Source organism: Xiphophorus couchianus, chromosome 5, assembly GCF_001444195.1.
Source record: "Xiphophorus couchianus chromosome 5, X_couchianus-1.0, whole genome shotgun sequence".
Classification (NCBI taxonomy): Eukaryota; Metazoa; Chordata; class Actinopteri; order Cyprinodontiformes; family Poeciliidae; genus Xiphophorus; species Xiphophorus couchianus.
In genome coordinates, this window is record NC_040232.1 from 8,692,337 (window position 1) to 8,705,645 (window position 13,309).

Sequence of the window (13,309 nt, forward strand, 5' to 3'; positions counted from 1 at the left end):
GTACATCTGTTGGTATAGCATTAGCTTGTTACATTAGCTTCAGCCACAGTTTGAAGGCCATCCTAAGTTTTGTGGTTCTCCTAAATATGTGCTGACTCTCTCGGCTGTACAGTCAGCCTGCTCATCTCCTGAAGGAAGAAGCGGTTCTGTTTTTTCGTGTTGTTCCAGTCCAGCGACTCCCTGATGTCTCGACTCCAAGGCTTTTATGACACATGGAAGACTTTTCAACCACCCCTGTGCAGAGGCAGTGGACTGGTTCCTGTTAATTAGTACTTTGTCTCCTCTTAGAAATGACCTTTTCTCTTTTGCACTCTGAATAAATTGACTCCCGGTCTTCCACTGTGTGTTTCTTTGGATATTCATGGCTGCTGGTGCGTGCTCTAGTCTTGGTGCTGCAGCAGAATTAAATGACTTCCTTCTACCTCTATGAAGCCTGACTTCACTAAGTGATTACTTCAGTTGAATAAATAAATTACAGTTGTCTTGAATCTTTTTCTGTAGGGTCAAGAAAAGGATTACTGAAAAATTGATTGCAATGGCATCTGAGCTCAGAAAACGTTTGAAACTCGAAGGTTACAAATCTGTCTGCTGCCCATGAAGCCTAAAGATAAAAAATATTTACACTTCTGATTATTTGAGCATTGTAAAGTCGTTAAGTCTACTTTTTTTTATATATATCATGTTATTTTACAGTTTAACTCCATAAAATACATTATTATCTTGCTTTATCATTTGGGGGGCACGGGGGTTACGGTAGGATGATGGGTTTCTTTAATAAAACTACAACCAGAAGCTCCGCCCCCGTTTGGAAAATCAGAGATTACTTTTTCATAAATACAGGGAAGTCAAAGCGGATTAAAGCAACAAAACAAAACAAGAATAAATATACATATGTGTATACATAATTACATGTAAACAGATGCAAAAAACGATGTTTTGCAACATACGAATCAGTCATTTTAGCTGTCATACTTGCTTGAAAAGGAGTGAGAAGAAATTTACACTTTTCTTTAATTGAAAAGAAAAGTGACATTTTTGGTCAAAGATGATTTGGTGGAAAAAGTCAAATCATCCTTTCTTTCAAACAGTTTGAGCATCTCCAAATCCACCCACACTTTGTGGTTCTTTAGGCATTGTTAGGAAAAATAAAACAAATAGGGAACTTGGTTTTAATGTAAAGTAGGAACCGCTCTTGTTTAGATTTAAATAAACAAAATATGTGTAATCCCTTTGTGATGGAAGTGCATAATTACCGTCAGTAACTGATGCATTTCACTGGAGACAGGACTATCTGTGGATAATGCTCTTATCCTATATTTGTTATGCTTTATCATATCCATATCTCACTATATGTAAACAGAGATTGTATTTATTAAAGTAAATGATTTGCCAATAACAAACTGCGACAATACAATAGTAATTCTGAGTAGCTGCATCATCCTTATTCAGAAAACGCTGATACTTGTTAGTGTGCCATATGGTTTCAACATGAAGTATGTTGAAAGGTTGATTCAAAATAAAAAGAAACAGAACAGATCAACCTTGTTTTTTTATCTGTTACACTGTCTACCTTTTGTAGCTGCCTCATTCTTCTGACCAAAAAGGTTTGATTATTTTGGAGAAAAAGAAGCAGTTACTTGGAAGAATGTGTCTTCATTGCAGAGGCAGAATCAACCTGCCTCCAACCCAGAGCTTACTCAACACTAGCTGCATTTCCATTACAAATGTTTGCAAATATCTGCCTATTTTGCATTGATGTTGGAAAAGAAAAACTATTTTTCAATTGCAATGTTTCCATTAAACAGGAAACACCATTAAAACCATTTGTGAATAAGTTTGTTCATGCAATAAGTCATTAAAAAACATGCAGCGCCATCATCGTCCAACCACTTCCTGTCTTCTTCTTCTTGCACCAGGGCCAAGAAGAAGAATGTGTCTTCATTGCACAGGCAAATGATCCGGTTGTTGATCATTTGACTCGTGTGATGCAACTCCCCCCCCCAAAAGACAAACAAACAAACAAAAAAAAATAAAGTTTCCATTGCAGTTTTGCAAAATAAACCAATTCTGATACGGCCAAAAAACCCCTAAACAATCTCATCCTTGTGTCAAAACTTTTCATTGGAAAACGACAGTTTTTTCAAATAAGGCAAATTTATTTTCGAAATGTCAAATTGCCCAGATATATAGTGAATGGAAACACAGCAACTGAGCTCTATTGTCCTGGAAGTTGTGTAGTGCATCAGCTAATGGTGCATGAATTACTGGGACAAGATCTTCTGGAATTTTATTTTGTCTCCACTCATTATCTGTGGAAAAATTGTGAATGCTTCAGATGAGTTTAACCTTCTTCTCATACGACCATTGAAAGGTCATTAGCTGTAAAATCAGAAAAAATTGCAAATCCAATGCAGAAATACAGTAAAGCAAAACAGTTGATACTATCATACATTATTAATGTACAGTATATTGTATATTATAGAGAAAAATGTGTCTTTTTCAAAGGTTGAATGGTACAATTTTACAAAGTTGTTTTGCAGCTGGTGAGAAGGTAACAGTTCATTTTTAAAATGTGAAAGTCCGCTCAATAATGAAATGCAATTTAGTAAAAATACAAATAATAGTTCTTCTATTTCTCACCCTTTTTCTTTGCACTTTTGTATTTTGTAAGCAGCAAATCTGCCTGGGGAGAAACAACATGACCCACAAATTAGCAAAGACTCAACTGTCTTCAGCTCCCTGCGTCCTTCTCAGCAGACCAGGGGCCGTCGCTGAAAAACTTCCAAGATCACTTACCCAAAAAAAAAAACAAAAGAGCAAAAGAAAATTGTGGAGCGGCCAGGCCACAGCGCTGAGGATTATTCTCCTAGTGTTACATGGCTTAGCTGCAGCCCAACCTTTGACTCTTGTTAGGGATGACTTGACTCCTGGCCCTGTGCAGGCAGGGAGGGGCCTCAGGTTTCACTAGTATGTGTTTAGATACACTGGATGTGATGTTTGCTAGGAGCGTTAGCTGGTGAATTTTGAAGGGATTGTTTAGGAATAATGATGCTAGCTTCAGTGAAAAGGTTGTAAGAATCTGCAGGAGAAAACTCTCATGGCACTCACACTTTTAAAAAAACCTCAAAGGAGTTTTGCTAAAACTGTTTTATGAGTTTGTAATCCATCATAACATTTGCATTGAAAGGTTGGGTATTATGTAAAATGTACTTTTTTGAGCTTTACATCATGTTAAAATGTTATTCTGTCATCAAGGTTGAGTGTCGGAAGCAACAGGAGCTTCTTAAAGAGACAGAAACCCAATTTTAAGTCAAAGATCTTTTAAGTTATGTTTGAAATATACTGAATTTTTGTAATAGCTTGAGGTGATTATGTTACAAAATGTCACTATCATGTGCTTGGAAAATACCTACAGGAAACCAGTGATCTTCCTGTGATCTTTGTTCTGTTCTTTGGGCATTTAAATTTATTTTAGTTTTAGACTTTTAACCTTATTTTGTAGTTTGCTTCACTCTACATCTGTTCATATGTGGTCATTTTTGGCCCATTGTTGATCTAATTTTCCACTTGTACAACAATTTTTGGGATCAGGCCGAGTTTCATTATATGCTGTGCGTTGTGTTTCTCTGTTTACTCCCTCACTATATAAACTCAGTGTTTCCTCTGTTCTCCATGCTCAGTTCTCCTCATTTTTGCAAGTTTTCCATTTTCATTATTAAATCTCCATATTCAGCTCAGGCACTTGTCTGAATTTCAGCCCAGCTTTAAAGTCACAAACCAGCACAGTTATGTCACAAGAGGCCGATCTTTTTTCACTTTTTGTTGAGCATCACCACATCGTGTTCGTGCTTCATTAGCGGAGTGAGAACCGAACACGATAATGCTCGACTCTTTTGTGTGTTTGCCATGTGGCTATGAGCGCTCAGCTTCATGCTAAGTCCTCCGAGATCTCCCAAATGCCGCTGCACATGTGCATAAACACTTTACAAAGCTCTGCGTAATCTGCCTTTTCTTCGCTGCACTCTTAGTTTCATCTGCAGGGGGATTACTGTAACACTTTCCGTGTGGATGTGAGAACGTGGAATCTGCAAAAGGAGGAGGAACATACAGAATGGTGGGAAAAGGAAAACAAATTGTATGTAATCTCTCCATAGAAAGGACAGTTGAACGAAGGGAGTCTTGCTGGGCCTCCATCTTTTTTTTTTTCTTCTTCTATGGGACAGAAAATCCCATAATCCTCCATGTTTGATGTCTCAAGGCTAATGGTGTTTATTAGGACAGCCCGAAAGGCGCTTTGTCCACAGCACGGTTGCTGTTGAGGTTTTGAATGACATTGCAGGAGGAGAGCTGGTAACTTTAGCTTAATCTTGGCTTAGCCGGCCCCGATGCATGCGCAGGTGTGTGGCCCATAAGCCCAGAGCAGGCCGGACTCTCCTGTGCAAACCAAAGATCAATCCTGCTCCAGGGGCCTAAGATGTCCCGAGAAACACACAGTGCACCTTTAACCCGGGAGATTTTAGCCCCTTCATGAACCAAACTGCCTATTATCACATTTTAATTAAATGACTGCTCTCATTCCATTTATCTACTCAATAAGATATGGAATGACCTTTTTCTACTGAGTCAGCGTACGTTTCATGAAGTAAGCCACGGAGTTTGAGTTTATGTTTCAGCCACTTCATTCATCTCAAAACCTTCTGCTTTACTTTGGCCCCTAGAGCGTTTCCCTTCATCAACACGCCGTGTGTTTGTGATTTTAGTTTACGTTCGCACAGCAGGTCTTGAAGCTCAGTTCAGTTTTTGGTTGAAATCAGATTTTTTTGTTTTTTTTGCATGGTTGACGTTACTAATTAAATGCGACTGCTATGAGACTGAATGTGTGAACAACTTACGACTCTAATAATGGATGGAGCCATTTATGGATAAACTTTAAAGTTCATTCAGCAGTTTTGTCACAAGATTATTGTAAGACAAAGGAAGCTAATAAAAAGATAGCATAACCCCGTACGCCACCCGCCCGAAACGTTCACTGAGATAGGCACCAACACCTCCTGACCGCACTAGGGACAAGGGTGTTAGAAAATGGATGGATGGATGGATGGATGGATGGATGGATGTCTGTGTCTGTTTTTAGGTTTTGGAATCAATCTGATGTGTGATTGTGATGCGCTTCACTAACACAGAATACTTTCTTCAGCCATTATTCACGTAGTGATAAACTGCCTCTAACTTTTTCCAGTGCAGAATTACGTCTCGCATGTCTCACATCAATGACATAACAGCTGGAAAATAAGAATCGGGCCGTTCAGAGTTCTGTAAAAAAGTTGAATATTTGTCGCGTATGGCCATAAAAAGCAGATTTCAGTCGCTTTTCAATCAATCAATCAAATTTTATTTGTATAGCACATTTCAGCAACAAGACGTTTCAAAGTGCTTTACATCATAAAAATACAAAAATACAAAGTCGTAGAAACACAGTCAGTAATGGAAATATTACATTTTGCTGTCATTACGCATCAAAATGTTGATAAATCTTTCACTGATTATGTTTCAACTCTAAACAGGAGGGTCTTTAGTTGAGATTTAAAGGAACTCAGTGTTTCAGCTGTCTTTCAGTTTTCTGGAAGTTTGTTCCAGATTTGTGGTGCATAGAAGCTGAATGCTGCTTCTCTATGTTTGGTTCTGGATGCAGAACCAGAACCAGAACCAGAAGACCTGAGAGGTCTGGAAGGTTGCTATGACAACAGCAGATCTTTAATGTGTTGTGATGCTAAACCGTTCAGTGATTTATAAAGGAATAGAAATATTTTATAGTTTATTCTCTGAGCTAAAGTGTAGGGACTTTAGAACTGGGTGATGTCTTCCTGGTTTTAGTCAGACCGCCAGCAGCAGCAGCGTTCTGGATCAGCTGCAGCTGGAGGATAGATTTTTTTATTCAGACCTATGAAGATGTTATGGCAGTAATCAATGCGACCAAAGATAAATACATGGATGATTTTCTCGAGATCTTGCTGAGACATTAGTCCTCTGATCCTGGAAATGTTCTTCAGGTGATTGAAGGCAAATTTTGCCTGCTGTGTCAACGTAGCCTAAGATTTAATATCCAGTAAGTAGAAAGTAAAGCTTCAACAGCTTCCTTTCTTTTTTCTCCAGCAGTTTTTTAAAAATCACTTTATTTGTTTTATTGGATAATAAAAATGTATTCTTGACAAAAATTGAATTAAACTTGATACAACATGGAAATTATATCAGTGTGGACAGCTTACATATCACAAAATCCTTTAACTGAGCTCAGCGCTTTTTGCATATTTTCCAACTTTATTACAGATTAACAGGATATTGCTGCATAATACTTAATTTCTTTTTTGCTTTTTTTTGTGTGAAGCTTAATAAATCTGACCTGATGAATAGCAAAAACTCTGATGGAGGACTGCTGATTCACTTAATGGATTTAGAGCCTATTCCTCCAATAAACAAATTAATTTCCAGTAATTTAATAACCAAAATCAGCTCAGTGATCCACGAACACTATGTTGATGAGGTCATGTTTACCTCATGGCTGCATCTTAAGGCGGCTGCGTTAACCTACATAAAGAATCAGGATGACATCAGGTGTGGATTGAAACACTGTGTGATGAACTAATGTGATATTTTTAGACACAAAGGAGTGAATGTGATTCATTTTTAGAATCAAAGGCAAACAGAGGACTTATTGTTTCTTTTTTCAGTGTAATTCCCAAACCAAGGGTTTCTTCTCTGTAAAGGAAACCCTCATCATTTGTCCAAACCCAATATTTCTTCAATTGCTACAATCAACCATCAAATAACACGTTTTGTGGTTTCATTTCCCAGTGGGGAGGATTCTGCCTCCTCTGCCCTGGATTCACCCCGCCTGTGGATTCACTCCTTCTCCACCCCTTTTTTATTTACTCCACAAAGAAATCTTGATGCATAGAAGAAAACATCACTTCCTGTTAGGTAGGAAATGCCTCAGCATCATAAACACAAGGCCATTAATCTTTTCTAACACTCTGTTTATGACTCAGAGCTTTTTGTGTTGAGTTTCAGAGAATCTGAGAGATTTCTCTGCCAGTTGATTACAAGCAGATCTAAACATGAACACAGTTGACCAATAGGGGGCGATAGCAGGAAGTTTAACACAAGCAAATCGGTTTCACCAAAATCAAAGTTTCTGCTTAAATCCTCTTTTAATCACTTGTTCTTCTTTTTTTTCTTCTCATTCGGTTGCTTTTTTAATTTAATTTTATTTCTATTGGTGTTTTTGAACACCAATAAAAAAGTATTTTATTTCCACCAGTGCTTCTATTAATACAAAATATTGATAATGCACAGCAGGAGTGAGATCCTCACTGTATTTAAGCAATAAAAAAAAAAAAAAAAAATATATATATATATATATATATATATATATATATATATATATATATATATATATATATATATATATATATATATATACTGTATATTTAAAGCTTGTAGCTGGATGCATTAAAAAAGAGAATGCATAAAAAAATTAAGTTAATTAGTTACATGTAATCAAATTAAGTTTGTCAAACTTTATTTTTGTTTATGTAACATGACAACTTAAAAAAACTTAATATACTTACATGGATTAACTTAATTTGTTAATTTTTTAAAATAATTTTCAGTGTGGATGCACTCAAGGGTCTTGCATGAAATCCTGAACAGGACTAAGACAATATGCAAAATGGATGCATGCTAATACAACTCTTTATGATTTATTACATGAGACTCGTCACTCATTTAAGGCATTTTGTCTCAGATATGTCCAAAATGCAAACTAAAAGTAATTTGAAAACAGATAAATTATTGAGACTACTCTGAAGAAGAACAAAATAAGTAGAAGGATAATAAACACTTAACTTTGATACAAAGATTGCTGTCATGAATCCAGGTATTGCTGCTGTTGATTATCATTCCTGCTTCAAAGCAACATAATTAATAACATATCTGACATTATGCATGGATGAGAAGAAATTAGGGTTTATTATGTGCTGCTTCTTCCAGAGAGGCATTTAATAATTTGCTTTTAAGCCTCAGTACACCTGCAGGGGTGTGATGATCTTTATTTGTCTATCTTTTTTAATCACGGTTAACACGTTGCATGCATGTTACTTTGGGTTTCAAACCGGGTTGCTCCTCATTGGATGATGCAACAGGTTGGATGAACTGCAGCTCCCTTTGATCCTAAGAAGCTGTGTTGGTTTTTGTGGTTAAATAGCAGTGTGTTAAGACCAGCTTTGTTCCTTAAGACCTTTTTTTTTTTTTTTTTTACATAACTGTATTTATATTGTATATTTATATTGATTTCATAAAAGTGTGGGGGCGGGGGCTGGTTGACCTATCATGACCTATGGAAACATTTCTTCATATCTTTAAGCGGCACAAACGAAGATTTTTGCTGCACAAACGTTTGAGACCAATTTCACTAGATTTGAAGAAGGAGAGCCAACTTCACTTCACTCCATCTAAAGTGTTAAATATTGGTAAATAAAAATATAACCATAAGCAATAAAAAACTTGCAAAGAATATTTATGTACGTGTGATGATATTTAAGTGATTTAAAAATGATCAAATATAAAGTAATCACATAAAATAAATACATAAATAAACTAACAAGAATGGAAATTGCTGGGTTTCAGATGACGTAGCGCCGACGTCACGCAGTGCAGCAGCGATCAGGAAGTACCTGATCGGCCTGTTTACTTCTGTTGATCCAGCTTCAAAATGCCTAAGGTCTGTGTCATGTACGGTTGTTCCTGCCGCTGTAATGGCGAGAAAGATAAATGTTATTTTCGTGTTTCGAAGGTAGTTGCTCAGAAGGGAGTTCATTTTTGAAAAACTTACCGAAAAAACAGGAGAAGAGTGGATCAATGATCTACGGCTGAAAAAAAAGGAGGAGCAGAAACTAACAACACCAGATGCGGCGCCCACTTTCTAACAGGTAGCGATCGCATAGTTTATTTGTATCTTCAGATGTTTTATTGGACGGTTACTTAGAAAGCCAAGCATTCATATGTAAGGTAAGATATATTATTTTTATGCCCTAGCTTGGTTGAACCAATTTTTAAATGGGTTTTCTGTAGATTGCTGCGAATGGTTGATCTACATTGATCAAATCCAGCATGAATTTGGGTTGTACAGAAACAAAAAGAAAATATTTACAAGTAGTAAAAAAGCACATAGTGAGTTAGCTTGTTGTTAGTGATAGAATTGTTATTGTAGCCTAATTACTTAAATTAGCAAAACTCACTTCTCACCCAGGCAGAAACAAGTCGACAGCCATTTAATGCTTCTTTTGATCCTAAATGTTTGACCCAACCTGAAATAAAATAACTTTATGCTTCCAGGCTCTCCAAAGCTTTCATGTGACGTGTCCTATAATATGAGTCCTGCAGCTCTAGTTAGTTATGTCGATCGCCTGACACCGGGTAAATCCAAGACAATATGGATCATATCCTAAATATACGGGTATTTTTTTAGACACCTCGTCTGTTCCAGCCCATTTGGGCCATTATCGTACTGGTTTTGATCCATTTTGCTCTGTTTTGAACCAGAGAAATCCACTTCCTGACCCCCATCTGAATTTTGCGCGTCACCTGGTTCACGTGTCTGAAACCCAGCAATATACTGACCTATAAATAAATGTGTTCAGAGAAAACGGTCGTATAATATTATTATCTGATTATATTACTTATATTACAGTCAGCTAGTTAAAGTGAATTTCAAAGAAGGGCTTCAGGTTAAAAGCAGATAAAAACAAATTAACGCCTTTTTAGATTTTAATTTCTTCTTATGAATTTTATTCTGCTTTGTTTTGCTCCGTCACCTAGACAAAGTTTGTGATTTAAGCTTAATAAAAATGAGAAAAAGTGACAGGTTAGAAAACCAATGAAAGCTGCTGTGCAGTAAAAATAACATCAACATCCATTCTTGTGACTGAAACACGAGGGTTTTCCTGCCAATTGGTTTTTCTGTGGCATGCTAATTGCAGCCCCTGGTCGTCCATCAGACCCCCGCTTCGCCGCCTTTTGATGTGACAGCTCCCGTTTCTCTCACTGGCGATCCCTCGCTCCAGCCATGCGTGGGTCACGATGTTCTGTGAAAGTAGCATTAATTGTTTTGAACTATTTGGTGGCCGGCCGCAGTAGGTGGGCTTCATAATCTATACTGACACCAGAAGAAGACGGCTGGGTAACGCTGGGACCCCCTGCTCTGCAGCAATTGGTAATTAGAGGAACTGACTTCGAAAGAGGAAGACGATTCTCATCTTTTGTTTCTGTTTTGTGGAGTTAAAAACGTTCCAGAAGCTCCTGATTGAAAGAATCATCATGACATAATATCTTCGTTCTGCAATTTGAAGTCTGAGGTCTGAGGATGAAATACGACCTCAGAAGAACATAAATAAAATCAATCAAATGTTACTGAAAGGAAACAAACTTCCTTTCTACAATTATAAGACAATCAAATCAGTAAAGATTATGTAGGAAAGGTTAAGTAAAGAATGATGGAAGAAAAAGGGCAGAAAACAAATGCAGGGATTGTGGAAAGTTGAAGGAAGGAACAAAGGAGGGAAGGAAGGAAGAATGAAAGGAAGAAGGAAAGAAAAGAAAAGGAGCAAAAAAAGAAGGAAGGAAAAAATGAAGAAAGAAAATAAGGAAGGAAGAAGGAAGAAAATAAGGAAGGAATGAAGGAAGGAATGAAAGAAGAAAATAAGGAAGAAGGAAGGAATGAAGGAAGAAAATAAGGAAGGAATGAAGGAAGGAGGAAGGAAGGAACGAAGGAAGAAAATAAGGAAGGAAGAAGGAAAGAAAGGAAGAAAGGTTACTATTTTCTTTGTGAAATAGTAACTTTTAATTTGTCGTTTATCACAATCCAATGTTTGATAAAGGTCTTTGTATTGAAATAAGTTTTGTATTTGAAGAAATGTTTACCTAAACCCTCTCACTGCTGACTGTTTTTGTTTTCTGGACTCAGCACTTAAAACAAACTGCTTTTCTGAGCTCTCCTTTGGTTAGATAAGTGATTTTTTTTTTCTCTCAGTGGAGTAAAAGCGTGTTTCCAGAGCCACAAAGTGAACGGCTGAGGAGAGTCCAGGTGAGCCTCCTCCTCCTCGTGATCACTGGCATGTTACAATCACTTTAATTGGGCTGTGTTTGATTTTCAGCCACAGCTCCTCAACCCCCACCACCACCACCACCACCACCAGAGGGTGTCTGCTGGAGCTCCACACTCCAGCAGACACCCAAAATGCCCTCCACCTCAGTCACTGAAGTTAACCGTGGAGCTCTGATTGGTCGGAGCTGAGAGTGACCGCACAGCTGGAGGGAGGCGGATGGCTCGCAAACTCCTTTCAAATGTCAGAGACTTCTCTCTGGTCTGCTTCTGTTTTTCTGGATGAACACCTTAAAAACAAAATGACACCTGCAGTTTACTGAGTCGATGAGCGATTCAAGATAAAGCCACAATCAGTTCAAAAGTCATTGAATTTGCTCCCAGAATGACCAAACTCTGCAAAAACACAAAATCTTACCAAATAATTTTGTCTAGTTTCTAGTGCAAATATCTTGGCACACTTGAAATAAGACAAACTATCTTACAAGTAACTTTTCAGCAAGAAATGGCAGCTTGTTTTAAATCAATAATTCCTTAATATTGATGAAAAAGTAGTTGCTTTATTGGCAGATTATTTCACTTATAACAAGACATTTTCCCTATTTTAGAAGTTAATTTATCTGTCAATAGAACTAGTACTATTTCATCAATATTAAGAAGTTATTAACCTTAAAAAGCCTCTAGTTTACTAAGATATTTGGGCAACACTTCATTTGACAGTCATGCCAGTCTCTTAAGACTTTCATAAACATGACATAACATCTGTTATGAACATGAACGAGTCTTCATGTTCATGTTGTGTTCTGAAGTGTCATTCAGCAAATAATGCAAAGTTGCTCTAAAGGTTGCGTTGAAAGTCCATTAAAAGTGCCAACTTTGCATTATTTTGTAAATAATGACACTTTAATGCAAAGTTGTCACTGTTAATGGACTTTCAACGCAACTTTTAGAGCAACCTTGCATTAGTTGTCGAATGACACTTCATGACAACAGTCATAGACATTCATAAAAACTCGTTCATGTACTTGACAGGTGTTATGTCATGTTTATGACAGTGTCATGTCAGTCTTATGCACACCCTGTCAAATAAAGTATTACAGATATTTGCACTAGAAACTAAACCAAAAATACTTGGTAAGATTTTGTGTTTTTGCAGTGCAGCGACAAGATACAGAACTGCATCGATTGAGGAATTCAGTTTAATCTTTTTTGTCCGTTTCTTCTTCTTCTCATTCAGACTCATCCTGGGACATACATGTCTTCTCTTGAGACTAGGTTGTAATGTGCTAAAGAATTGCCTGTTTAATTTAGAGAAAATTGCTCTGAAGCCAATGTTAAATGTATTTTTTCAGGTCAAAAGATTTAAATAAGACGGTAAGATTAAAGAACTAACTTTCACATCTATGTTGCAGTCATTACACTTAATTTTCACCAGGAATGTTTTCTCACATAATAGTGTAAAAAGCTGATGTTTAAACATTGAAAATCACTCATTTTACTATTCTGTTTCACATTAGAATAAACAAAAAAAACTTTAAAAGAGTTGAACTCCACAGATTAATAAATGAATTACTTTTTAAGAACACCACAATACTCTGACTTCCACTTTTCTAATCCAATCAAAACCCATCCCGTTGATGGTGATTATTATATCCATGACTGCTCTGCTGCTAATTGAAGAGGTTTGTCTTCGTAAAGTGATAATAAACAGAGCGGCGCGTTGGCTCTGTGCTGTTTCCAACTCATCAGTGCGTCATGCTCGATGGGCATTTTTCCATTTAGAGAGGCCAATTAGGCCTGCAGATGTCCCTGTTCATCACAGACTGATCAGGCTGAGGGCACAAACACAAACACACCCAGGACCCCATTATCCTTCAGCACATCCAGGCACCAGAAACATTTACTCCATTTAACTTGCACTGCACTCTGTAACCTACAACTTCGTTCAGATAGTTGGGCAGGACTGCTGAAATGACTCCTTTTAATGCAGGGGCATCCAAAGTGCGGCCCGGGGGCTGTTTGTGGCCCTTGGATTGAGTTAGTGTGGCCCCTGCACTGTCAAACATTTGAAGGTGGTTTAACTTGAAAATGAAAGTGGAAATGCAATTGAAGTTAACTAGAAAATTTTACGGGTTTTTACTCCGAAATTAA

The 13,309-nt window shown here is 37.2% G+C and overlaps 1 long non-coding RNA gene across 1 annotated transcript; it reads left to right on the forward strand.

Moving 5' to 3' along the window:
• Window positions 1-8,773: 8,773 nt before the first annotated feature.
• Window positions 8,774-11,664, forward strand: LOC114144149 (uncharacterized). The gene is made up of 3 exons (XR_003595420.1): window positions 8,774-8,987; window positions 11,087-11,140; window positions 11,211-11,664. It is a non-coding gene; the product is annotated as an uncharacterized LOC114144149 (long non-coding RNA).
• Window positions 11,665-13,309: the final 1,645 nt, after the last annotated feature.